This window comes from Delphinus delphis, chromosome 7 (assembly GCF_949987515.2).
Source record: "Delphinus delphis chromosome 7, mDelDel1.2, whole genome shotgun sequence".
NCBI lineage: Eukaryota > Metazoa > Chordata > Mammalia > Artiodactyla > Delphinidae > Delphinus > Delphinus delphis.
In genome coordinates, this window is record NC_082689.1 from 27285035 (window position 1) to 27312561 (window position 27527).

At 37.5% G+C, this 27527-nt stretch overlaps 1 protein-coding gene across 8 annotated transcripts in view; it reads right to left on the reverse strand.

The window, feature by feature from the left end:
* The window catches only part of MAP2 (microtubule associated protein 2), a 145940-nt gene extending 121670 nt beyond the window's left edge, over positions 1–24270 (reverse strand). For all 8 annotated transcript variants that reach the window (XM_060016187.1, XM_060016186.1, XM_060016185.1 and 5 more), the window contains exon 1: positions 23550–24270. The gene's annotated coding sequence lies outside the window, so the exon portion shown is untranslated. The remainder of the gene's footprint in view (positions 1–23549) is intronic.
* Positions 24271–27527: the final 3257 nt, after the last annotated feature.

Genomic DNA, 27527 nt, shown 5'->3' on the forward strand with positions numbered 1-27527 from the left:
AGGTCTTGCTCTTTAGTTGATTCCCAGATGACTGTCTGAAGCTGTTAATATCTGACAACGCTACCTGAATTTGATACCATCAACTGCAAGTTGAAATTGCAAGTCATGCAAAAGATGTAGGATTTCTTGAAGAGCATGAAGGCAACGTTGGAGAAAGGCTCAAGTAACAGACAAATCATGGAAAAATAAAGATCTGGTATGGTTAGATCAGTTCCCCAGGGAAGAAGAGAAAATCCACAAGGATGAGGACATAATATTCATTTTAGCAGATAATTATTTGTATGTCAGTAATTATAAAGAAACTAGGGAATATTGATTAAGCTCTTGAAATTTTTATAAAAACAGCTTTTCTAAGGAGACACTGAAAAGGTCAAATGAGACATGAAGTATGTTGAACTGTACTATACTAAAATTTGTAGGGAAATGATTCTCAATAAAACCAAACAACACTTGATTCATTCCTTTTTCTTAGAATCAGCGTATTGTTGTAATTATAATATAAATATTTCTATGAAGAGTGATAACAAACTTATTTCATAACATCTAATTTTACATTTTCAAATTAAAGGTTGCCTCACACTTTTTTCACTATTTTTAGTGAAATTTGATCTGCGTTTGAAGAAGAGGTACTTCAAGTGTCCCCTATTCTGATACCAATTCTTGTCAGTTAATGAGGGCCTCTTGTACATGTTTAACGCAAAAGATCTAATTTTGAATAAATCTGTTTCCATAAGTGCTACCTGGAAGTCGTACAAAACTGTCTAAGATATTGAATTATCACCAAAATAGTTTAGTGGAGAAAACTACTAACGCACAGCAGCTAGAAGAAACCACATTTAAAAAATTGTTTTCTAGAACAGTCCAGTTACTTCTATCTAAATATTTTTCTTTCAGAGCTTATTATTCATGTTTGCAGTCTCTCTCTCTCTCTCAGAATATTTCTGCTGCACTAACTAAAATGTAGTGGGAAATTCCTGATTATGTTTAAAATCTCCATCTCTTTGATTGTGCATAATATACCATAACTCTATAGTCTTGTCAACAGCCCCTGAAGTTCTCAGCATTTCTGTGGGGAGGCCATTAGATGTGGGAGTTTATTTCAGTAGCAAAAGTATTCTGTTTTTGGATTTGCCGACACTAGCACTTTGTCTTTCCTGCCCCCTTCTATAGCATGCCTGGCAAACTATAATTATCAGTATTTTCTTCTATAGCAGATAATTATTTGTTATTTTTGCTTAAGCAATAAAAGAACCTAACAGTGTTCTCCCCACAAACAAGACTCAGGTGCAAAGGGTTATAGCCTTGTCTGCCTGCACAATATGGAAAGATCCCAACTGCTCTCCATAAAGCAGACTGCCATTGTAAGTCACTCCAGTGAAATATCAGACAATTTTATGGAAATCCTTGACAAAAAGCTTCCAAGAGAAATCAAGATAGTCACATTTAAGAAGATCTCCCTTTTCTCAGTTCCAATTATCTTTTAATTGCTGATGTTCATACCAGAGAATGTATCAACAAAATGAATGCTGGTAAGATTCTTAAGGCCAGGAGCAAAACTCTTTTTGCTGGAATTTATGATTATGTAGCTAGGGTACTGAACTCCCTGTGTGACAGTCATTTTAGTTAACTCAATGGTCAAACTACCAAATTAGCTCATCTGGATTAGGGCAGATTAAGACAGGGATTTGTGCAGAATTCTCGTCTCAAAGGCGTTGGGCACATACTTAATGAATACCTCAGGATCTGCTAGGAATACTAAATTGAAGTTATGATTAAACAAATGCAATGGTCCTAAGATTCCAAGTCTGTTCATCCGTCCTCATCCATACCCTGATCTGTAGCCTCTTTTTGGTACCTCTCCTTAAGGCTGGAAAGATCCAGTGGATCTCAAGGTAAAGTAGTACAAACTGGTGCAAACTAGTGAATGCACATGGTATGCAAAACAAAATCCTCCAGCAGACTATGGGACCTGCCAAAGCTCAGCAAGGCAGAGCCCTTAGCTCACCGGAATGTGTAACATGTCCCCCCAGGCGACTGCACATTCCTCTCTCCAGCAAAAGCGGGACATCTGTGGTTTTACTGTGGCGTTATACAAGCTTTTCCAAATCTCTTTTTTTGCCACCTGAGCATACATAGCCCTAATATTGTTAGATCAATTTTGAAACCAGTAGTAGTAATCGTGGGTTGTTCCACAGATGAAAAGACTTGGATGGTTACTAACAAGAAATGTTCTCTTATAGTATTATATTTACTTCAAAAATTGTGAGAGATTCTGTCAAAAATGTGCAAAACTGTGGCTTCTCTGTTATGTGGTCAAAAAAGGATACAAAGGGAGGAGAAACAGTCATAGAGGGATAAAAGAGTGTGGGTAATTCCTCTCCCCACTTAGCTGTTAACATGGAGCAAAAGGGGCTGCCCACCATCAAGCAGAAAAGCTTTGAATATGTGCCCTTAAATTATTCTGTGCCCTGTTTCCCTCTTCTACACATACAACAAGGTCAATGGTCTGTGCTAAGCCCCACTTTCTTTAAGTTTCTACATCAAATGACACAATAACTATGAAGGCACATTGGAGGTGATAAAGTTCTTTCTGTTGATTATTGATTAGTACTTGGGCATCTGTCATGAGCAACATGCTAGGTAGAAAAAATAATAATAGCCATGCCATATTGTACTTTCTACATTGTACTTTAACCTTAAATAAATGGAGGGGTTTATTTTTCCCAGAAACTTCTTATTCAGACCAGGTCTGAAGCCAAGGTCTGAACAGGCAGTCCTATTCAACTAACTATTATTGTCCCCATGATTGAAGCCAGTTGGACTCCTGGTGGAGTTGAATGAAACAATGACAGTGCACAGCCAGTAGTCCTCTTTGTTAAGGATGTCTTATCTTTCTTTGATATTTGAGGTTGAGCAGTTTCTTTTGTAAATGGTCTCAGTTCAAGCTACTGATTTTTGAACTAGAGATGTCTGCCTGAATCATTAGCCTCCCTCCCAGGGCTGCCAGTGAGGTGTGGTCGCCAAAGCATCTCTTGACACTTTGCTTCCTATTTCCAGAAAATGGGGCAAGTTGTGAAGCCATTTTAAGATTTGGTAGTAAATTTCCAATGTGTAACATTTACTTCAGCAAAGTGGCCCCAAGCACCATAGGTAGCTCTTCACTCTTATGAAAACCCCAGTGGAGTGGAGATGAAAGCAGCTCTTTTGCCTCTTTCTTGTTTACCCATTTCTGTCCCCCTGTAACCTTATAACCCTAATTATAGGAATGAGATCACTAAGCAGTTGAAACTAATTCCTGATTTATGCTTTTCTGAATGCACACTATGCCCTGCCTAACCTGCCGATTCTTTTCCTAGATAAAAAGAAGTAAGAATGAAGAATGAAGTAGTTAAAGAATGATTAGCTATCTACAGGCAACAGCCCCCTAAGGAGTCCTGCAGGCAGATCACTCCAGCAAGATAACATCTGAAGAGAGAGTCAGCCAGTCTGCATGCAATGGAGAATGATGCAGAACCCAACCTCCTGCCTTGAGGATTCATTTTCTTCCCCCCACCTTTTCCTTTAAAAACTGTCCTGGCTGACAGAATCTTCCAAGTTGGTCTCTGAACACGAGTCCAGCTTCTCCCCGGATTGCCCGCTTTTCTGATTAAAGCACCTTTCCTTTCTACTGACACTCGCTTCTCAAATTATTGGCTTTTGAGCAGTGAACAGCCGAACCTGAGTTTGGTAACAGAGTTAGTCCAGTTTTGGCATGCTCAGAATCCACTAAGGTTCTTACAATAACCTGAGTCTTCTTGGTCTCTTTCAGTTGTCAGGAGAGCTGGTTCCTGTTCTGCGAGTTCATTAAAAGAGATCGCCAGTATAAATATGTACTTTTATCGGTAGTAGGTATTAACTACCAATACTAGTAAAAGAGGTTTAGGATTTATTTCCGTATTCATCTTCCTATTTACAGTAGCTCTTCAACGTGCTGGGATTCTGATCCAGAGAACTTACAAAAGGCTCAATCTTCTGACAGCTCAGGGAGGCCAAGGTGACTCCAAGCCAGCTGAAGAGGAGTATGTGAAATCAAATGCAGTGTTTTCATCAGCATTTAGTTTATCACCAAATGGGTAGCCTACTGCCTCCTGGCATATTTGCTAATTCTACCTAAATGAATTTGAAGATAAAAAATTTTAGTAGTTTTATATTTGTTTTAAAAGCCAACGACATTTTTAACCTCCGTAGTAAATGCGATCTGCCAACTTTTTCTTTTTAACAGAGAGTTGATTTGTTTCATTTTGGGGGAGAATATAAAAAGCAAATTAATGGTTGACCTTCATTTGACTGAAAACTGAAGCTTAGGCATATCAGGCAATTTCCTTTCAGACTAGATAAAATTTAAAAGATGAACAGGTAGTTTAGAAAAGCAACAAAGACAACATTATATGCTTGAGTCAGATGTTGTAGAAATTAGTTTGGGAGATTTTTCACACAAAATGTCTGTGAAAAGAGGAATTTATAAAGATGAAACTTAAAGCTTGGAAGAGTTTATGCATGTCACATAAGTAAACAAATGGTCTTTCTTTAAATGCCATTAAGTAGAAAGTCTGTTTTACAATTTAATTTTAGTTTGTAGATACAAGGTGTCTTTGAAAATTAAGATTTATCTTTAAAAATATAAGTAGTACTCCTTCAAAGGGGACTAAGATGCTGAATATCCCTTATCCTTTCTTATCTGCAGGTCCTAACAGAAAAATGTATTGCCAGTCAAATGTGACAACCTTCCAGAACTGATTCGCAGTAAACTTAAGAACCATTATTATTTTTTTTTTTGCGGTAAGCGGGCCTCTCACAGTTGTGGCCTCTCCCGTTGCGGAGCACAGGCTCCGGACGCGCAGGCTCAGCGGCCATGGCTCACGGGCCCAGCCGCCCTGCGGCAGGTGGGATACTCCCGGACCGGTGCACGAACCCGTGTCCCCTGCATCTGCATCGACAGGCGGACTCTCAACCACTGTGCCACCAGGGAAGCCCAAGAACCATTACTGATGGAACCCAGAATTAATCAGTATTTTTCTCATTTACATACTTGGTAAGTCATTAGCAAGAAAAGGGGGAAAAGACACTAAAATAATTAAACTCCCAGGAACAGACCTCTATAGCATACTGATTTCCAAGCTCACTGTTATTTTGGCCATAATTCATTAAAGTTCTCTTTATAAATAATGAACAGCTATTTACCTTTTTTTACAGGATGTTTTACATGTCAAAGATTATTAAATATCTTATGAAAATCAATAGCATTTTCCCTCTAGATTCAAAAATTTATTTTCCTTAATTATGAAACATGGTCAGAATTAAGCCTAAAAAGAATAAGGAATAATTCCAAATGGGAATGTTCCAAAAATAAAATGTTCCAAAAATAAAATTCTACATTATTTTGACTAAAAAATAAAAGAAAGAAAAAAAGAGGGAGAACTGGAAAAGATTAATTGACGAACTATAACTAGTGTATGTCACTAAATATAAATAAATACAAATAAAATAATTGGAATACCAGCCTCCATTTACTGACCATCTCTAAGTACATACTGATTTGTAGTAGAAATGTCGTTAGGTAGAGAGTCTGTTTTATAACCTAATTTTAATTTATAGATACAAAGTCTAAGTCTTTAAAAATTAAAATTTGTAAAGTACTTCACAATCTTGCTAGGTACTTCACAATCAATGTGACATTTATTCCTCACAACAACTCTGAGGCAAGTATGATTGAAATTTACTGGTGAGAAACCTATCTCCCCAGAGTCACTGGCCAAGAGCACACACCTGTCCACGGGAGACGCTTAAACCTGAACTGACATGAGCTATTAGCCTCTCAACAATATGCTTGCTAGTCATAAAAAACTGGGCATGAATCTGTGCACGCAAATTAAGCATAACCTGAACCTGCAGGAAGGGTTGCATAGTCACAATCCTGGCTTAACTGATGGAGTCCTGCAGAGAAGCAACAGCAGAGCATTTGAAATCAGTCGGCCCCAAGTAGCACTAACACCTAGGGAAGGCTGCAAATTCTAGGCAGTGGCCTCCGAGCTACCCATGGTGTCTCAGCTCCACCAGCCCTACAAGGAGATGTGTCACTTTTGATTCTGCAACAGGGGCTGATGGAGAGCTCCTGCAAAAGATCACATCTATGAGGCCAAAGGCAGAGAGTGGGAAATAATTACTCAATAATTCACCTTTCTTTGAGTCCGGCAATAATGGACCCTTGCAACTCTGGGGATTGGTAGGGATTTTGTTTCAAATTCGGAGGGGACAAACATCTATCCAGAATCGGTTCTGGTGGTGGATGACCCAGGAAGCGTGTTGTAGAGAAGATAAATCCTATTAAGCCAGCTGGGAGGAGTGAGAGCAGCTGGTTGGTCTGGAGGCTGAAATAGTTAGGAAAGGCTCAGAAAAATCTGCATTGCAGATAAGCCTCAAGGGAGACCCCTGAAACTCTTAACATCTCCCCAAGTCAGCTTCTCGCCTAAGAGCAGAGTGGCCTCAGGTGGTGTAATTTAGAATGTATATAATTTTCAGGCTTTTCTGGTGACCTTGGGTGATCTAACACAATTCTACCTTTTGTCTTGCTGCTTTTCACCTGTCATTGTCTTTTTTGTTTTGGTGGGGTGGGGTGGGCAGAAAGGAAAGGGGCACAGTAAACCAAACTGTGCAGTACCTTCCACACTTCTTTTATAAGTCTTATTTTTTATTTAGTGTTAGGTTTTACCTTTATCAACTTTATATCACTCAGCATCAAAACAACATAAAGAACTGAGCATCCACCTTGTCTGTTAAGAAGGGGGTGGAGAAATATAAACTTGGAAAGTCATAATAATCACTACCAAATATAGAGCTTCTGCTATGTAAATTATCTTCATTAATTCCTGCAATATCCTAATGAGGTTGTTATTATCATTCCCGTTTTATACAACTGAGTCTTGATAAGTTCCCAATTTCTCATAGCTGATGATGGGCCAGATCCTGGATTTGAACCCAAGGGTATCTAATTTCAAAGTCTGTACTTATTTCACTGCATTATAACCCAGCATTTGTTAAATGTCTTTTATGTGCCAGACATTCTGCTTGCAAAAGGCAATAACAGCCATAGCCTCCAGAAGTTTCTGCTCTGTTGGGATGAAGGCAATTATAATAAACAGCTTTTTAAATAGAGGCTGTTAGTATTAAAAAATAAACTTCATATTTTCTAGAATGTGTTCCCAAATAGTAATTCAAGTCTTGTATATGATCTCAAGAAAAGTAATTATTGGTAGGAGGGAGAGATGAATAGGTGGAGCACAGAGGGTTTTTTAGGGCAGTGACAGTGCTCTGTATGATATAATGATGCACATATATCATTATGTATTTGTCAAACCCACTGGATGTACAACACCAAGCGTGAATCTTAAGGTAAAAACTACGGACTTGGGTGATTCTGATGTGTCAATGTTCACCCTTGGTGAAAAATGTACCACTTTTTAGTAAGTGATGCTGATAATGGGGGAGCTATGCATGTGTGGTGGCAGGAGGTATATGGGAAATCTCTGTATCTCCCTTTCAATTTTGTTGTAAACCTAAAACTGCTCTAAAAAAAATGAAGTCTTTAAAAAAATGGGTGGGGGCAGAAAAAATACAATAAATATCTAATTAAAAGGTGAGAGCACATGCATGGTTTGGATGACCCAGGGAATGCATGGGATTTTGATAAGTGGAACTCTGGTTGAGATGTCAGTTAGCTATGCTTTTAAGGGAAAAAGAAGAAAATAAAGGATCAGTCTGTCAGTCAGTCAACATTGTTCTTTGAGCACCTACTCTGTCCCAGTTCTTTCAGTGGGTTCTGGGGTTATGGTCAGGAATGGGACAGACACTCAATGGACATTCTAGTCTTGTGGGACAGACATGCATTAAGTTGATAAATATAAGTGAGAGAAATGCAGAGTGCTATGAGAGCATGTGATACACAGGCCTATATTAGACCAGAGGCTGGGAGATGGCTTAAGGCTTAACCATGAAATCTGAGACATAACTAATGAGCAGGACTTAGTAAGTAGAGGGACAGAAGAAACAGGAGTGGAATGGGAGGTGAGGAGAGTAGAGAGAGTGCTCCAGGCAAAGAGGAAAATAAGTGCAATAACCCCAAGGCAGTAAACTCAGGATGGGCTGAAGAAGTCAGGCAGAGGCCACATCACGGATGGCCTTGTAGCACAGTTTATAGATTCCTGACTTTATTATGAATACTATGGTTTTCAATACAGGCATATCATGATTATATTGTATTTTTAAAAGATACGTCCAGCTACTACGTGTATAACGGCTTGTATGGAGCAAGTGTCCACGCAGGAATCTGTCACAGTTGTTAAGATCAGAGATGATGGGAGACAGACTAACACAGCCTTTGGGGATAGAGAAATGGATGGATTTGAAAACTGTTTAGGAAGTGGAACTGATGGGACTTAGTAACTGACTGGACAGGTATATTTTAGGTAGCAATTTTAATATAAACATTATTTATATAGTCAACAATAATACTTGCTAAAATGACATTTCAGAGTCTTTTCTTGAAAGTAAATATAAGGTTGCAAAGTTGGTATACAAATGATGACTAGGGGGCTTCCCTGGTGGCGCAGTGGTTGGGAGTCCGCCTGCCGATGCAGGGGACATGGGTTCGTGCCCTGGTCTGGGAAGATCCCACATGCAGTGGATTGGCTGGGCCCGTGAGCCATGGCCGCTGAGCCTGTGCGCCCGGAGCCTGTGCTCCGCAACGGGAGAGACCACAGCAGTGAGAGGCCCGCGTACCGCAAAAAAAAAAAAAAAAAAAATGATGACTAGGTTAGGCTGTAAGTAATGGGAAAACTCCAAATAACAGTGGCTTAAACGAAACGGAAATTCATTACAAGATTATTTCATATTCAAAATGGTTGCTGAAGCTCTAGCCATTACGTATGAATTCCCATCAGCAGAAAGGAGGAAGCAGTGATGAATAGCACACTCCTTCTTTTTAAGCAGTTGAGCTAAGCTTCACATACAACTTTCGTTCATATCCTTCTGTCCAGAAATTAGTCATATGGTTACACCTATATACAAGGGAGGCTGGAATTCTGGATCTTATTCTGAATGGCCATGTGATCATGAATCCTCCAAAAAGTTGGGGTCGTATTATTACTGAGGAAGAAAGAGATAATCAGTATTGGGGGCAAAAGTAATCTGTACCACCTTAATTATCAGCTAAGGTCTTAGGCATGGATTAGAAAAAAAATAAAAATCATAAATTGTACCAGGCTTTTAAAACAACAGAAAATTAAACCACATCAAAATGAACTCACTTTGAATTAGCACTATGCATTTGGCCTAAGTTGCCAAGTACAGTTTTAAACCTCAATTACAATATAGATGGGCTGGGTAAGTTAAACAGAGCTTCCCCATCAATAAATATGGTTTCGTACTGCCACAAAGCAGACTCAGCTGTGCCAATATTTGAACATAGTTGTTTATGGTCTCATTTCCTTTACTTTTAATAGTGGCCATAAAAAGCCAAACAAATGCATTTTATTCACATTCCTTTGAATGAGGCCTTGAATTTAAATTATGTCACTGGATCCACTAACATTTAACTATGGCTGGTGACTTATCCTCTACAGACATTCAACTTTGGAATAATAACTGCATGCAGAAAATGAGGATTGATAGCAGTCAGATAGCACATCGTATCTGCGTCACTCAGCATACATTCACATTGATTTATTTCATGTTTTGTCTGTTTGATGTGTTCTCAGTTTGTTTCTAATAATAAAGGCTATCAATAAGATGTTGGGTTTTAAGAATTAGGAAAAATAGTCCTTTTATCAATTATCCACAAATGGTTCCCAGTACGCTGAAGTCAAAGACTCTGTGACTCTTAACTTTCTTTCTACGTTTAATTTTTTCTTAACATTTTTTTTCAGTTTTTACAATTAAGCCACTCTACTGTTACTGCCATTTAAAAATTTTTCCTCTTCCTGGGTGCTTCAAGTCCCAACTTCACTGAGAGAGAAGAGACTTTCAATGAACTGAAGCCATATGAAATAATATTTTTGATAGCTAATTAACAGCACTACATTATACTCATTATTACCTAAATATTCACATTCTTAATTCTGTCAAGAAAAAGGATCACACAAAATTAAGTTGTACGCTCTATGCTAAACCTAAAATTCACATTTGTTTAATTTAACTATAGTATTTCAACTACATTCTTGATCTACTTTTATCTTCGTCCTTCCATTAGGTAAAAAAATATATCCATGAACAACTGCTTATTTTAGTATTGCTACTAATACATAATTTCTGGTTCTTTTGCATCGCATACAGCATTTTAGTTCTAATGTCAACTTGGCATCACCTTGCAATTTCTACTGGGTAGGGAAGGGGTTTTCCTGTAACTGTGGCTAATCTCCAGGTTTGGATTTACTGGTTACTCTGGATCCTTGACAAAGTCTTCTATATAAAGATAGCTTATATTTGTTTTCTACTTTACAGCTTTCAACATGCATTCATATGTTCCATCTCAACCCTCAAAATCAGATACCATCATTATTTTATAGGAAAAAAAAGGCCCAGAAAAGGGAAATAATTTTTCCATTAGCTAGTAAATAGTAAAGGTAGAACAAGGTAACTAGCACAAAAAAGTGCAGTGTAAACATATATGGATGCTATGAAAATGATAAAAATGTTGAAAAATAATGTAACTCTAACAAAAATTTTGAAGATATTCTAGAAGTCAGAATACAGATAGGCTGAGATAGAGAAAAAACACCAGGGAAACTGCTGCTAGGAGTTTCAGCAGGTCCATCCCAAGGAAACCTGGAGAAACTCCAAGCTGAAAGTCTTCAAATACAGAGTCCAAGGGGGCTGTGAGACCAATATGGCAATTCACTAAGAAACGTATTCAGAACAATTGAGACCCTTTCTCTTCTTCGCCTTTGCTACTACATTTTTAGCTGATGGAAGAAGGTTTTGCCCCCAGCAGTAAAAATAAAAACTAGTCTTTAATGAAAGCAGGTTATCAGTTTTGGAAACAGTTCTGGTACGGATAAACCCATGAAGAACTGAAACACATTGCGGAATTGTAGGGACCCTAACCTGTTCACTTGCTAGTTCCACCTCCATGCTCCTGCTGGGATGCCTGCTCCTGACGAAGTCAGCTCACTTACCCAGAACTTGCAGTCAGCCTTCTCGGTGAGGAAACTTACAATAGCTACCTATGATCCTCAGCCTAGTTCTTCATTCATTAAAACAAACAAACAAACAAAAACCCTTCAAATCAAGGCATCTGAGAAAAACCAGAGGCATGAATAGAAAAATACTTCTAAAACTGACTCCTGGAAATATTTTCTCCCATTCTGAGGGCTGTCTTTTCTGGGGCGAAGTGAGGGTAGCATCGACATATGTACACTACCGAATGTAAAATAGATAGCCAGTGGGAAGCAGCAGCATAGCACAGGGAGATCAGCTCAGTGCTTTGCAATGACCTAGAGACGTGGGATTGCGAGGGTGGGAGGGAGGCTCAAGAGGGAGGGGATATGGGGACATACGTATGCATATGGCTGATTCACTTTGGTGTACAACAGAGACTAACACAGTATTGTGAAGCAATAATACTCCAATAATGATCTATTTAAAAAAAATGACTCCTGGAGAAACAGAGATGATTCAGGGAACAGAAGAAAACTTATAATTATAGGCATCTTTTTCAGAGGCATGTGAAAGAATATTGCATACTTTTTTTTAATTGCATACTTTAAAAATAAACTTCCTTCCAAAAATGAATTACAGAAAATTATCAGAGAATAAGAAAAAAATTCCTGTAAATTAACATATGATTTAAAATATATAATTAAAAAATAGAATTGGCAGGACTAAAGGCAAATAATAATTCAGCTGATTAGAAGAAGAAAAAAACTCCTTGAATGTAGAAAAAGTGAAAAAAGGGATTTTAAAAATATGTGAAAAAGGAGATGAAACAGATCAATCCAGTAAGTCCAGCATTTATAAATAAGAATCCTCTAAATATGGGACAGAGGCAGAGATAACCAGAAAAAGAAGAGAGGAAAGTGTCTTTTAGTTTAAAAGATTTAAATAATTTAAAGTAATAACTAACTTTAAATAATCTTATTGTCAAATGAGATAAATATTAAAAGACCTACATATAGACACATCCTTTTGAAATTGCACAAAACTCCTAAAATTTACTATAAAGAAAAAGAAAATCAAGGTTATTCACAGAAGAATGAGAACCTGACTGATATCAGAATTCTTATCAATAACACTGGATGCTAAAATATAATAGAGCAAAACTGCAGATCTAGCCAAATTACCAATCAAGTATGAGTACTATATGAAGACATGGTTTGAGACATGTAAGAACTCAAATTTATCGATAACCTGCCATCTATGAATAAATGCCTTTAGAAGAAGCTCCAATAAAACAGAAATGGAATATAATAAAAGATAACATGAGATAGAAAGTACAGGGAGAAAGGAATATAGCCTAGAAGAAGGGTTGGGAAATTATGGCCCATGGGCCAAATACAGCCACCACCTGTTTTTGTAAATTATGTTTTATTGGAACACAGCCATGCCTATTCATTTACTTACTATCTATGTTTCCTTTGGGCTACAATGGCTGTATGATTAGCTGTAATGGAGACTGTACAGCCCTCAAAAACTAAGAGTATTTACTATCTTCCCCTTTATAGAAAAAGTGTGCTGACCTCAGTCTACAAGAAAGAAATTTGGTTGCAAGAGATTAAAGTCACTGAATCAGAATCAGAAGAGTTCTTAGAGTATAGCAATTATTAAACTGGCTTTCACTGGGATATGAGGTTGAGGATGGGTTTAGGGAAGCAGACTCTAATTTTATTTTGGTCCCTTTGTTTGGCTTGATTGTTTTTTTTTACCATGTGCAGGTATTTGATTAATTCCAAAATAATAAATTCAGCACTCATTCAAAAATATACATTGCATGCCTACTCTACAGTAAGTAGTTGCCAATGCACTGGGGAAATAGTGGACAAAGCAAAGTCCCCATACTTTTAGAATTTAAATTCGTTTGTGGGAGGAGATAGAAAACATACAATCTTGGCATTATTATTGACATTTGGAGCCAGATAATTCTTGGTTGTAAGGAGTTCATCCATCCTCATCCATTGCTAAGGATACTTAGCAGCGTCTCTGGCCTCTACCCTTTAGATATCAATAGCTCTTGTCCAGTTATGACAATCAAAAATGTCTCTGGACATTTCCAAATGAGCCCTGGCAGGGGGACAAATTGTCTTTGGTTAAGAACCACTGGTACAGGGTAAAAGGTCTGGCTTTGGGGCCAGCAGACCTGGGTCTTACTTCGTCCTCCACTAATTATTAGCGATTTATCCTTGGGAAATATACTGAACTTCATTTAACCTCATTTTCCTCTTCTGTGAACTGGGGATAAAGAAACTACTGTGTGGGTGGCTTCTGCTGCTGCTTCTCCTTTTCCTTCTTCCTCCTCCTTTTCTTCTTCTTTTTCTTCTGAAAATGTATGCCCTTGGCACATAATACACATTAAATAAATAAGAGTTATTATTATTTAATTATAATTGTAGCAATGAGGATGAGGGAGAGGAGGAGAGAAGTGTGTGGAGTGGAGTGTGTGCAAGGGTAGTGAGGGATGCAGGAGTCACTGTAGGCCTCGGATATTCGGGTGAGGGTTTGGTTATGCTCTCGCCAAAGAAGCACTGTGGTGATGGACTTGTACTATGATATGTAATGTTCTACAAAAATAACTTGGCTATGGAGCACTTGAAATGTGGTCAGTATGACTAAGGAAGTAAACCTTAATTATCTTTTGTTTTAACTAATTTAAATTTAAGTAGCTGCCTCTGGCTAGATGCTACCACATTGACCAGCACAGCTCAAGAGAGCAAACAAGAACCACTGGAAGGAAAAACATGGGAACACAAAGAAGAGCTTACATTACAGTTTGTCTGTGAGAGGAATGGGGTGATGGTGTTCAGGGCAGGGAGAGCAGATAAAAACATTTCGGTACCTCTGGCATTGAGAGCCTGGATGAGGGTGGTGGACAGAAGAATTTGGGCAAGAGGTGGGCCACTGTAATGAGGATGTCCTCAGTGGATTCATTCCTATTGGTGCTGCCTTGAGACACTGACCTCAGCTCTGACCCTACTCAGTGGCCTCTGAGGTTATCGTTTTTCTTTACATGTGCTACCCTGAGGTCAGAACTGAGATCCACAGCTTCCAGCTCAAAATTCTTCATAAGCTCTTATAATTATCCTAATATTAGGCAAAATACAATGCCTGCTTTTTACAATGTTTTTCCATAGATCTGATTTTCTGAAGCTTTAATCATTTTCTTTGTGATCCTGGGTTCTTGCTGAGCTGTCTACCACTTGACTAAAATTCTGTGAAACTTAGAACTAAATAACGAATTCTTATTAATCTATCCCTCCGTCAAACGCTTTTTAAATCAGTAAGATGACATGTTCTGTGATATATTTAGACTTAGCTCCTTTTCATACTGAAAAGTTTAAAACCATTTCATTAAAAACTGATATTTTTTTCTAGTATTTACTGAGGTCCACGCCATGCTCATCCAGGATTCTAAAGAGCAGGAGTCTTTGGGGAGAGCAGGGAAATCCACTTAGTGGAGGTCACAGCTATCTTGGAATGGGTTATTTTAGCAGTCAAGTCAGTGCATTATTAAAACAGTCTAGATTTAGGACAATATACTCATTTATCTGTTTTGGCTGCATGGCAGTAGAAAGTAAAGGTTTCAGGGCCAGAACGAGTATACAAGCCCAGGTTAACTATCTTCTAGTGGAGTGACTTGGGTAGGTCATTGCCTTCTTTACACTTCAGTTTTCTCATCTGTAATAAATATAACAAGATCTGCCGTTCCCATTCCAGAGATTGTTGTGAGCTTTGTGATGTCATGTATTAGAAAATGCTTTGTATCACTTAAAAAGAGGTACTGATTTTTTTCTTCTTAAAATCTAAATGCAACTTCTTAGCTGGTCACATTATTTTAACAATTTTATATTCCAAAGTCTACATCCCGGGTCTTTTTGTGAGCATAACATACAGAGTAGAACTAAAAATGCATGCACATATTAAGCTATATATTACATTTATTATGTCCCTTTGATTTACTGGACTATCCACTGTCTTGTAGAGGAAAAGTGCAGCAGTGTGACCAGAGTTATTTGAATTACTCAGGACCATGAGTGCTTGTATGATTTAAATTTTTTTTCATTGCTAGATCTCATATTTCCTCAAGTACCAAAAAAAGTCTTGGAAAGTCAGTCATTTTAGGGATTTCTGTCCCCAACTATTTAAAGTATTGGCAGTGTAGGTGTGCTTTTTAAGATTCTAGAATATCACAAATTCACCTGCAGCTATACCCAAAATTGTGCTAACCAGTTGCTCTTAGACACTATGTGAGAAGAATCCTAAACGCCTACGTGTTGCATCTTATTCTGTATACATAACAATGAACTCTTAGCATGAGAAAATTCTACAATGAGCAAGAAAATATTTTTAAAGAAAACTAAGTACAAATATTGTTCACCTTGGAAATAAAACATAAGATCTTCCCGAAACGAAACATCATTTCCTAAATTCCTACACAATGCAAAGAAATATATGTTCATCGTAATCTGTTAAATGGAGTAGCTTTCTTTTAACAATTGCCAGATGTGGATCAATGTACTTCCGCTGCTTTAAATGGTCATAATCCAGAGTCATTAACACCAGAAAGAATCTGAAGAAAGGTTAATTCAAACCATCTGAGGCAGACCCAAGTGGAATTCACAAAAAATGACGATTGATTCAGACTTTTTTTTTTAGCGAGAGGGAGAGTTTGCGTCAGAAACACCAGAGATTATCTTGCCTACTCTGAGACTCTTAACGATTGAATGAATGATGAAAGGGCACAGACATGGTATTCAAACTCTGGCAAGTTTACCAATCCCAGTTTGACTGTGCAAAGAAGACCAGCACTGTCCATTACAGAAAAACTACAGTTTCACACACACTCGTTTTCTTAGCTTCAACTTGGCATATGTATTAAGGGCATTTTCTGTGTAGTCAGCAAGGAAGTACTAAGAAGTACTAAGATGCCTTACGACATGGTCTCTCTCCTCAAGGATTTTCCCCAAGTTTTCTCCTTGAAGAAATGTGTTTTTCTATTTTAGCTGACTTCTGTTCATATGAAAACGAATTTGATATTTCCCTGGAATTTTCAATTTAAAGTTTCTAATGACACTGAGCCTGCCTACTTGGCTGTTAAACGCCAAATTACAAAATGACAGTGGCAAAGTCTACAGATCAGGTCATGACATGGCTTAGAGATAGAACCAGCCTTTTAAGCAAAGGATAAATGCTGGTAAGTGTAAGGATATCACAGGTGTTCAATATGCACTTAAGGTGTTTTTCCTTGATGACGAGTATGCCGTATTTCTTTGATTTGTTATTTTCTTAGATACTGCATAGCTGAAACATGTGCTGTGGAAGGAATCAACCAAGTAGAGGCACCCATGTTCCTGCAGCTATAAGGGAAGATTGAGAGTTACAGCCTAGCAGTGAGGCAGAAAGATGACACTCCTCCAGATGGAGTCTGTCAAGTCTTCTTGTGAACACTTAGCCCCTCTGAACACTCTAATCGTCTACAAACACATGCATCCTTCCTTCAGAGGAATGCAGTTTGCTGTCACCAACCGAAACAGTCCTCCAAAGGGAAATGATTTTGTTGGGAAAAAAAAAAATGCATTCTTTAAATCAGAGACTATACTCAATAGCCTCCTGTGACTTTAAGGAGAGTCCTCCAAGGCTTGTGCTAGGCTGTGTGTGGCAAGAAGACGGGATGTAAAAATTGGGAAGCTCTGCTACTAAGCACAGACGAACATAAGGGATGTGAAGAGCTAGCAGGCCAGAGAATTTAGCAGGCCAGGACTGTGCTGAACATCCAGGCGGAGAGGAGTCCAAGGAAATGATGAAGCAGGGAACAGAGCTGGAGTTAAGAAACTGGCCCAGGGTTATACGCACTCACATCCCCAAACCTGAGCCACAGGAATCCATTATTATATGGCTTGATAAAGCATTGCGCGTGGGCGGAAAGAGCGAAATGTAGCTCATTAGGACTGGTTCAATGGCTTTCATAAAATAACTGATTGGAATTGAAAAAGCTTAGAGCTAAAGAGGAACAAAACTCTCTCTCACCATCAAAGAGGCTTAAAAGTATGTAGTGCTACTGCAAGAAGAGAAGGACTCACATTTGACATGCTCATAACAACAGCTCCTATCATATCAAATTTTTTTTTTTTTTTGGTCTGGAAATTTGCCTTCTAACTTCTTGCTAATCAAAGCATGGTCCATGGTCCAAAAGCAACAACATCACCTGGGAGTTTGTTAAAATATAGAATCTCAGGCCCCTCCTCAGACCCACTGATTCCAAATCTTCATTTTAATAAGATCCCCAGTTGATGCATCTCTGCTGTAAAGTTTGAGACGCTTATCTCCCAGTATCTACTCTTATACCTTATCACCAATTCTCTGCATAGCTGACTCAGGAATCTTTTAATTTTGTTTACCCACTGATTATTTCTCCTCACTAGAAAGAAAGTTCCATTAGGGAAGGAAAAGGGCATGGAATTGGTGTTAAAGAAATATTCACTGAATGAATAAGTGAATTTTCCTCCAGTCTGAGATTAAGTCTGGATGATATGTTAAGGTCCCCATATCTTTACCACTAGACAATCTCACTCTCTTTTCTTTCACTTTTATCTGTAGGGAAGATGAATTTTGCTTGCCAAGCCCAAATCCCTGTCTGTGCTCTTTATCTCCCTTCCATTAGGACCTTGCTCTTTAAGTGTGTCCTTCTTCTGCTTCCATACATAGCACACCCCCCGACCCCCTCCCCTTCAGTTTAGGACTCTCAGTGTTAGTAAGAGAAGGGGAAGTCACCGCCCTCCTTGCCTTACATATTCTCTTTCCTGAGAACCCTGGCCTTCTTAAGAATGTTTCCTATTATTTTCATATCCTTATTTACTTATTTACTTCTCGAGGTCTTGTTTCTGTCCCCACAGTTTGATTGGTTTGAGTCAGACCCAGATTCAAAACTGGTCCTAAAACTTGTGCAATTCTCTCAGTCCCTGGTCCTTCATTTTTTAAGTGGAGATATAAGAATCTACATTGGAGTCACTGTGATAATTAAAGTGCCAGAGGCTGGCACATGGCAGGTGCTAAAGTAATTTTAGATTCTCTTTCTTGGAGGAAAGCTGAGGCTAATTTTGAAACCAGCAAATTATATCTGACCAGGAACTTGACAATAGAGAATACAGTGATTCTGTTGTTAGGAAATATCTATTGGAAATCACTTGAAATATCATGTAAGAGTGACATAACGAAGTATCCCATTGCACTATTCTGATGACAGTGAAAAATTAGGAACAATGGGGAATAAACATGTCCAACGTCTACATGACAGAACATTATGCAGGTGGCAAAATGCTGTAAGAGATGAGTGGAAAAAAAGGCAGAATTCAAATTGTATGGTTCTGATCCTGATTATGTAAATTTAAATGCAATAGAGGAAAAGAAACAAGCTAAAAGGTTTAGAAAATGTTAACCATAATCTCTGGATTGTGTAATTATGGATGGCTACTATTTCCTTCCTTATACTCTTCTTAATTTTATAAACTTTACAAAATGTTGATTTATTGTTTTCATAACAGAAAACATAACTGAAATAAATAATAAATCCAGCAGTCTTTTATTTATTCTCATTCTTCAATTTTTCTGGAGAATTTGCATTCTAGCCTTGTTTTCTGTTACTTCAACTATCTTCTTTTTTCTTTGCTTTAAAAAAAAAAAAATCTTCCTTGAACTTTGTCAACCCATCCCTCATTCTGCATCCTAAAGGTGAATGCTAACAAGAATTTCCTCTCTGGTCCTCTTCTCATCTTTCTTGATAATGTCATCCACTTCCTATTTCCCTAATTTCTCTTCTCAGCTTTGGATCTACATGTTCTGCAATCTACTAGACCAGTCCACCCACATCCAGCCATCATGGCCTAAACTGGCCTCTTCATTTTATTCACTCTCTCACTCATTCATTCAGCATGTATTGGCTGTCTACTACGTGCTAGGCTATCTGCTAGAGACTAGGGATATGATAAAGATAAAAGGGGGGCTCTTTCCTCAAGCAACTTTTACCTACCTTTCTCCCCTGATTTTTCCAGCTGTCAAATTCAAATGTTAGAGTCACCATTGAGTTCTTCTGCTTTTCATCCCTCCTACCAATCAAGAGGTTGCTATTCTCAGGGTATAAATTTGAGTTCGGAAACAACTTTCACTTTCGTGACCTCTTTTTTAATGCCCACTGTCAACACCCTCTTTGAGCCTTTATTTTTTCCTGGATTATCCTATGACAGCTTCCAAAGTGACGCTTTCTTCAATATGCTCTCACACACAACCCTGTCATATACAGAGCTATAAAATAAGTCCTGTGAAAACACAGTGTAGGTAATTGAGGTCTCCTATCCAGAATACAGTCAATAGATTTTCAGTGAATACTGAAAAGAACTCCTCAACTTGGCATTTACAGTCCTCTTTCACTGTATTAGGTTGAACTGAATGAAATTTTCATTTTGTAGTTCAAAAAGGGTAGAATATTAGGCATTCCTAATATTAGGAATATTAGGCATGGTACAACCTAACAGTATTCACGTATATTTCCATCCTTATCTTCTAAGAATCCCCTTCTTTTGCCCTGCATTCCAGAATATAAATGGGATCAGTCTATGCTTTTCTTGCATGTTCACTTCCTTTGGATCCTTTGCTAATGTCGTTTGTTCTTCTCAGAGCTCCTCCAGGCATTATCTCTCCCTTGAATATTTCTGTTCATCCCTAAGTTCCACCCCAAAAGACTCATCCTCCACTGTTGAGTCTTCTCAACTGTTAGTAATCCTGCCCTGCAATGAGCCTGGGTGCTACTTCCTGGTTTTAATCTGCTGCACCCAGCTGAGCTCAGAAGGTGTTCTCTTGTATATACTCCCTTAGACCATCCTAATACATATTTGTGTAATTGTTAGTGCCCTCAGTTGTTCTTCTGGGTTAGTGAGTTGTACTTTAAGGGCGCATGCGCATTTTCACACTGTTTTCTGCTTCTTTATCCATTTTGGCCGTATGAAACTTCGGCCATGATTTCAATTAAAAAAAATAAAAGCCTTTGCAAGATATGGCATCAGTTATACTATTTAGCACTTGAATTTTCTGGCTAATTTTCTTATATAGATGATGCAATTCAGTAATATGACTTCATTGTAATGACATAGGAGATATTTTATGAATCCACTTATTTCAAAACTAATTTATCTCTGACATTCTTCTTTCAAGAATAAAAATCCTCAGGTTAAATATAAAATATATATTTAAAATATAAAATATACCAGAGCTTGAACATTACAGTTAAGTATTTGAAGATGTATTCACTCCTACCTTATATATATATAAACAAGAATCTACAAGCATACTGTTTTAACCTTATTTCAGTAACATATATTTCATGTGTATAATAAAACATTAAAATGATGATTATGAGCCAAAAAATCTACTAGAAAAAAATGTAGTATTCTGTGATTAATATGAAGGCCTTTGGGCCAGACTTGCGTTGACTGTCCAATTGGAATCTCAGTTCATTCATAATATGGAGACCATACCCATCTCCCCGGATTGTAGAGAGAGTTAAAATGTAGTAACGTATGTTAGGATATTATCTAGCACATAGTTAATAACAAAAATTATAGTTTTATTAATAAAAATGACAAGAATAGCATTCCCTAAAGCTATTATGATTCTAGAAGTTTCCTTACAGATTATATATATGTATATAAGCATATATATATAAAATGATGTCATACTTAGTAGTCCATAATAAGCAACGAAGCGTTTAAGAAGATTATGACATCATTCCTAGTATTACATTGAGAGAGAAAGAGAACAGCCTCCCCGCCCCGTCTGCTGCAGCAAAATTTTGGCTGAAGGCATGAAGAGCAGTAAACAATGCCAAGCCTGGGAGTAGTATTTAGGAAGCGTCCATAAGGCAAAACTCATACTGCAGTTTGGCGTCTTTCCCTTAGCTGGTGAAAGTGAAAGGGGACATTTCAAAAATTCTTTCCATCTTAACCTAAGACCAGAAAAACCCTTTTGCATACAGCCTGAAGAAATTTTGGCACGTGGTTTGCCTGATTTTCTACCTGATATTAATTATCTAATTAATTTTGATTAATTAGAAACATATAATGAATATTTGGGGTAACTGAAAAAAAATGGACCAAATGTCTGTTTTAGAGTCTGTAATCTCATGAAAAACAAGAACAAAAAAGTAATGGGGGGAAATATCGACAAAGTCATTTATCCATCAAATAATTAAATAAATATTTACTGAACTCCTGCTGTTGTCCAGGGACTATTCTATATGCTGAAGATTTCAGTGAAAAAAATCAGTAAAGGAATTAACTAATGTCAAGATGATATTGATTAGAAAAACCATGATACAGGTCCCTGACTCTCTGAGAGTCCAATAGCCAAATTCTATTTTGATTTGACAATGTAACAGACTATTTGAATAAACCCTGATTTATTACACAAAATCTATTAACAAACCACAAGATGAATTTTAAAATGGTCCTAGAAAATCTAGGAATCAAGAAACTTTTGATGAGGTAATATGCCACTTCTCTAATACCCAGATAAATCGTAACAAAGCTGATTAATGCCTATTGACAATATACTGAATACATTTTTTAGTGGTTAAATAACAGCTTCATCCTTTTCCAATTCACGTAAATACCCCAAAGTTCAAAATTAATATAGTGAGTTGCTAAATGAGTCTGAAGATCAGGAAACAAACAGTTTCTCACCTGAAATATATCCTGTAGAAATTTAGTTAGATGGTAAAATACCAAATATATATATATATATATATATATATATATATATATATATATATTACCAAATATGAAATGTTTTCACTTACTCTGAGTGAAACCTAAAAAGAGAGAATGGTCCTAAGGGTTTTATAGTATCCAAGAGGAATAGTAAGTCCTGTTTGGAAATTTCATACATGATTCCACTGAGAAATTTCTGAGGAAAAAAACACAATCTATTTCACATATCTCTGAGACTAGCCTATTAGATTTTGTTCAATATCTGAAATAATGCAGTTTCCTTTTTTAGAACACACAGATTTATTTTAATGAATTCATTCTCCTGTGCAAAAATATTATGTGACGCTGCCTACACTCTGGAAGAGGGGGGGGTGACAGTGGCATCTGCACCTTCCTTCTCTCCCACAATAACTACCCACCGCAGCAAGGCTCTTAAAAAGTGCTTGTGGAATGAATAAATTAAGGCTCTCATAATTACACATTGCGGAGAAAATTAAATAAGCACAATGCGTTCATCTCCTTCAACTGCTACAAATATTCACACTCACAGGTGTACACTTGCATACTTCTGGTATTTCAAGATCAGTTGTTAAACATTAGCCATTTTTTAAGTACATTTAAGAAAACAAACCTTACTGCATAAAATATTTTGGACTGATACTCGAGGTGAATGCCAAGGAAAGACTTAAAAGATGTATTGATCTTCTCAGCAAGGTGGAAAATGTCTTCTGTTTTTTAAAAGGCAAATTACAAATATTGGTTTTACTGACATGAGCATATGTTCAAGTCAAAGATCATCACAAAGAATTAACAATCCCATAATTGGCATCTCCGATCAATATATATCCTGATGTTGAATTTGAAGATTAATATTTTTCACATAAGGCATAAGGCCCAGGATCAATGATTCAACTGCTTTCACGGCAAGATGAAAGATTACTTTCTTATGCTGTCAATGCTAAATAAAGCATATGTAAAATCGGTTCTTTCAATAACGAACAACCTCAACCTTTAAATATATACAGTGCTGAAGACTAAAGCATCAGTGAAGAAGTTACAATATTTTATTCGCAAAACCCAACAATACTGAGTCATCCCTGGGCTTTCGTCTCTAGTGCTCATTCTACCTGGGAAGGGCAAGCCATTTTATTTAGCCATTTAAAAAATATCACTTACTAGCAGGATTCCCTCAGATAAAATCATTACTTAGCACATTTCTCTTAAATTCAAATTATTTAATTTTTCATTAAGAGAGAATTTTGGATATTTTTTAAAGCTGTTACAGTGATAAAAATCCCTAAAAAAGCCAGAAATATTGATATTTGCTAACAACTTGCAGCACAGACAAAAAGCATAATTCTTTAGACATCTTAGAATCAAAATAGCCTTGGACAATGGCATTCTCGGCATAGCAAATCATACATGCTATAGACAATGATCAATGTAGGCTTAAGGATAAAAGACCAACCATAGAGAGATTAATTTAAATAAAACATTCCAAATCCTCCCTCATTTTCTCTCATTTAAACACCCAAACAAAACATGTGGTACCTTTTACTTTTCTGAATGAGTAGTTTCCAATCAATGTTTCCTCGGTTAGAGACAACAAGCTGAAGAACCTACCGAAACAAAAGAAAAAAATTCATATATAGATTTATTAGCTAAATATTGAAAACTGTAACTCACCAGCAAGCAAACGCATTCGTATATCCAGATAATAAATCTACGTCTTGAGATCTGTAGCACAAAAAATGCAGTACTTGAATTTTTAGAAAGCCCAGTAAGGAATTTAAAAGCATTTTACTGTGAGATCACATATAGCAGATGCTTTGAAAAATGGATTAAAAAGAAAACAAAATAAAATGTAAAAAAACCCAAACCATTACCAGAGCATATGCAGCGATACCACCCAAGTCTAGCCTTTGAGAATTGCTGCAGAATCCTTCTCCCCTAGCATTATCTCCGCGGGCTGGCTCAGGCTCTCTAGTTCCAGACAGACGCAGTCTGCAAACCACCAGCTCCTGTCTGTGTGTGTCGGGGAAAGGGAAGCTGCAAATTAGAAAAAGTCCCCGCAGTGGCGAAAAGGAAAATAAGGCGAGTGGGAGAGGGTGAGAGAGCTCACTAGCCTCAGAATTTTCGAGAATGATGACAAGCCACCCAGTTCCGCCATCATTCACTGACAATAAGATGTAGCCCTGGCATATGATTTAGAGGTTTGCATAGGGGCTTCTGGTATCAAATGCCTGACAGGCATCTTAATTGCCTCCATCCAAGTGTGTCCCCAGGAGTCGAGTCTATAAGCCTATGAATGTCATCATCTGTTCTCCTTTGTGTTAATGCCAGACACACACACACACACACACACACACACCATGCTTAAATAGAGAAACCATTTTCCGGCATATAGGATTACAAAGAAGTTGGGCTACATAAACTGGACATGACAAAATAGTTTATGGGAATTTTTATTATCTGCATTCATGGCATCAGAGATTTTTGAGGTTTTGTCATTAGCAGAAAATTACAATATTTTTTGAAACTGAGTATCACATATTGCTTATTTATATTCCAAATAAATAACTGTGCTCATTAGAGAAATGTTTATATTTATGTATATTTTTTAATGGAAAATTCAATCCCCTTGTAACTGTGATAATTACGCACTTGGCAATGGTTTCCTTACAAGGGAGAATGCAGCAAAAAACAAAGAGGATTAGGAAACCAGGGTTGATGTGTGATTTCTGGGGGCAATCTATTTTATCCCCTTCACATAAAAAAGCAAAAAAGAGGTAGCAACCAGCTTGAGTATCGAGACTTTACAGTCCCTGAGGACCAAGACAGGGAATTGAATCTCTGACATAATCAGTATCCCCTTTATGTTAGTAACTGAAAGTAACAGTTGATATCCCAGTTTTACAGTGCCCCTTATGTAGGGAGGTTAAGTATGGAATAATTCCCTGCATTTATTTCCTGGACAAAAGGGATGGGGAAAATGTTAATAAATAAATTAATTTTTACAGCATTCTTAGCTCCCTGCATCAGTGAATGTAGCAAAATGCCATGTGTACCAAAAGGGCCGGCTGTGAAGAAGACTGCTGGGAGGGAGCATCACCATGGTTACCGGAAACAGAAAGTAGGAAAAAAAATAAGGTGATGATAGAGAAGATGGAAGGAGACTACAGTGGAGGAAATTCAGAGACAGAATGACATGCTTCATTTTCTTCTTTCTGGAAACAACTGTCTATCAGTTTTATATTAGATTTCAAACGCATTAGGATGAATCTGCATTCTCTATCAGCCACCTTTCTTCTCTACTTTTTGATCACCAGCTAATTGTGCTTTCATAAGTCTGGTTCTTTTGTATGACATGGATCCTGACACTCCTTGCCTCTGACCCTCTCCTGGATTCATGGACACCTCTGAACCTAGTCCACACCCTCTGACTCACAGTTGTGAAAGCTGAGGCCCAGGGAATCTGACCAAGGTCACAAAACTGACAGGAGATCCAACAGAGACACCATCCCAGGTTCCTGGTTTGGGTCCCCTGTTTTTCTTCTCTCACCAAGTGACTTTCTTTATGTGCTCTCTTCCATTCTGTTTGCAAGCACAACAAATTCCAGAAACACCCTTTGTCTTTGATTTTCTAAGCCTTCTTCTATTTGTTAAAGCAGAGATCTTCCTCTTTAAAATTATGCATTGCAATTAATCCGAGGACTAGCTTTGTTTAATAGCTGTGCTGTACTGTACTGGACGTCTGGAGAATCTGGGGTAATTATGTCACTGCTTTTCTTTCATTTCCAGTCTGGCAGTCAGATTGGCATGATCGCCCTTTTGTGAACCTATCTTGTAGAGCCTGAACTTAATCAGCATTTACTAGGCCCTCCATCCTCCCTGGCATCATTCTTTCTGCAAGCATGAAATTGGGCAATCGAATTGAATCAGCCTCCCAATGTTCTTCCTAGTTATAGACAATGTGAACCTTCCTGGGGTTACCCAAATAATGAAGCTGCAAAATTAAAAAAAAAAAAAAAAAAAAAATCACTCAAAGCAACCACTGGGGGGCGTATTTCTGTTCTACTTAGTAAAAAATGTGAGTAGGATTTTGACCTTGATGTTTTACTGCTTTTATTTCCTTTATAAAATGTTCTTTCGATATTCGGTTCTTATGACTCGTTGCTTTTAGGTTAACTCATTGATAAGTAGAGCCATATTGCCTTTTTTGATGTTTAATATACAGCTGCTGCCACCACTATTACCCTCTGTCCCCAGTTGTCATCTATAAAATAAATTAGTCACAGTAAAAAAAAATATATGATTACCCTAGGTAACAATTACAAGAGATTTCAGGTTTCAGTGAATCCTACATAGTGGTTAGGATTCTTTTCCCCTCAAAAGTATCCTTTTAAATATGATCTTTCTATTAAACGTCTATTTTTTTCTTCAGTGATTTTGGACATGAAGGTTATTTTTCAAAGCAAATGTTTTGTTTTAATATGCTGTCCTCTATTGTTCACTTCTGAGCATAAAAAACGATGCACAAGACTATCATTTCTTGAAACATGAATCATTTTATCAAGACCTCATAAAGCACACATAGTGGTCTTGGTCAGTTTAAAAATTAGCTCAGCTTCCAAACATATTTGATACTCCTCGGGAGTCATTTAATATTTGGAGATACCTGGTTCAATCAACGAGAATGAGTCTAGCACCCTTTGTCAGCTCATTTAACCAATTTTAATGGCACACACACATATATTTCAGAAAACTGATAGGTTCTACGTATGGGAAAAAAAGAGAACAACATTCCTCCTCAAGGAACTTCAATTATACTGAGTGGTACACAGAAGTAAACAGAAATCTAAGTTCACAGTTCTTTTTCTCACTTTGATGAGACACGATGTCTCTGCCACTCTGGTATATCTGCTTCATCTCAGGTCCTGATCTTTATGAATCCCCTGATCCCAAATTCAGTTAGCTCACCCCTGTGGCTCTTCTGGAAGACTCTTGGTTTTGTTCCTTAAGTGTACTAGTCTGAATTTCTTAAGCACTTTAGGAGAGGATAATGGAGGTACTTTTTCCTTACGTCCTTGAAGCCTTTGGTCATATCAGTTTCCCAGCTAGGGCTTTCATACCTTGCCCATTAGTGCCCACCATAACCAATAGTTTATTGCAGCAATAGTCTACTGTTTTTTCTCCAACCCCCATCTTATGCTTCCTTTTTAGTCCATTTAAAGTCCTGTCCTCTTTTATAATAGCTTCCAGAACTCTCCCAGGATACAGTGCCACAAAGCTCTTTCCTTCCTCTGAATCACCATGATATCAAAAAAAAAAAAAAATCACTGTGATGCTATAATGCCTGGTATTATATATGACCTCTGGCTGGTCTTCAGTTGTGTATAGTCAGTTATTCTGGTATTGACCAATTAAAAAGGCATAAGATATGCTTCTCATATAAATTATTAAGTTCCTATAATGTGCCAACCTCTTTGAACACATTATTTTATTCAACAACTCTGTTAGGAACCTCCT